We start from the raw sequence: 1,605 nt of genomic DNA, 5'->3' as shown, positions 1-1,605 counted from the left end.
CTTCCAGCACCTAACCTTCCTGCACCCTTAGCTATCATCCTGTTCTCCACCTCTGAGTCTGTCCCCACTTTCCTTGTTAGTTTAGTTTGTTCATTAGAATGTTATTCCAATTCAGTAGTAATGCCCAATGGAGTAAGCCAATGAAGCCTTTTTGAATCTGTGAAATTTTGGTATGGACTGATCTTAATTAAGAATTTCTTCTTAATGTGCTAGCTCCATCAGCACATATACAAAAATTAGTGTGATACAGAGAAGATGAGCATGGCCCCTACTCAAAGATGACATGCAAATTTGTGAAGCATTCCATATTTCTGACCACATAGATGGATCTACAGGGTATTGTGGTAAGTGAAATAAGTCAGACAGAGAAAGACAAACAGCATGTAATTTTATTTATATGTGAAATCTTAAGAGCAAAATAAATGAACAAACAAAATAATAGAAACAGATTCATAGATACAGATCAGACTGATGATTACCAGAGCTGGAGGGGGAGGGGCAGCTGGAGGGAAGCTGAGTGAAAAAGGTGAAGGGATTAAGAGGTACAAATTGGAAGTCACAAAATAGTCACAGAGATATAAAGTACAGAATGGGGAATACAGTCAATAATATTGTAATAATTATGTACAGTGCCAGTTGGGTACTTGAAATATTGGGGGAACCAGTTTGTAAAGTATATGATTATCTAACCACTGTGATGTATAGTTGAAACTAATACAAAATAATATTGAATGTAAACTGTAATGGAAAACTAAAAAGTGAAAATAAAAATATTTTTTAAAAAAGAGTTTTCCTTAAGCTTATTATTTAAACATGCAAAGGCTCATTGGCAGTTCATTGCTAACAAACTTTTCAATAAGTATGTCAGTCTATCACATTGAACAACAAACCAGCGGAGGAAACAATTTTATGGATAGCCATCTGTCTAAGGGGATCTAAGAGGGGTGATAGGAATGTCTGCACTGAGAAACTTCTACTTTTCCTGTCCTCCCCTAGTCTTAACTGCTTCCAAAGGTCACAGTTTCAAGACCAATTCTTCCTGTTGAGTCAAGCTAGACAATTCTTCCTTTACAGACTTCAGACAGACTAATTTTGGCAAACTCTCTAAGATAGACAGAGGTTGAGACACACTCAATTATTGCACCTTGATTCTCATCCAGCCTAAGAAGTTGGGTACTTCATTTCACAGATTTCAGAGTCCCTTTGGGCTTTATTAGTCTTGACTAGCAGCCCCAGGCAAAAAAGAAAAAAGATTATTCACTGCAGTGAATAATTTGACAATCCATTAATGGACTAAGCAATTTCCAGTTCTGTCCATGGCTACCACTCAGATCCAGCCAGCTCAGGCCAAATCCTGTCCACACATGTGCTGGCAAGTTTTCCTATCAAAGCCATGAAGACCGTCTGAGCACAGCTAAGGGTAGAATTTAGCCGAAATCTGTGTTTTAACTTAATATCTGTATTACAGTTCTCATCTGAAATTCACCCTCATGAGTCAGGATTGAATTCCCAAATGTGAAATTTGAGTAAACAAGAACTGGACACAGAGAGGTGCATTTATGTCTCCCAAGTCAGCATAAGCAAGGGTTCATCCATACCCTGCCA

General features: G+C 37.9%; 1 non-coding gene across 1 annotated transcript; it reads left to right on the top strand.

Moving 5' to 3' along the window:
- The first annotated feature begins 206 nt into the window (after window positions 1–206).
- Window positions 207–313, top strand: LOC123827573. The gene has a single exon (XR_006787237.1). It is a non-coding gene; the product is annotated as a U6 spliceosomal RNA (small nuclear RNA).
- Window positions 314–1,605: the final 1,292 nt, after the last annotated feature.

This window comes from Phyllostomus hastatus, unplaced genomic scaffold (assembly GCF_019186645.2).
Source record: "Phyllostomus hastatus isolate PE091 unplaced genomic scaffold, TTU_PhHast_1.1 phas_contig_86, whole genome shotgun sequence".
Taxonomy (NCBI): domain Eukaryota; kingdom Metazoa; phylum Chordata; class Mammalia; order Chiroptera; family Phyllostomidae; genus Phyllostomus; species Phyllostomus hastatus.
The sequence above is the reverse complement of the archived record's forward strand: the minus strand, read 5'-3'. Positions and strand labels throughout refer to the sequence as shown.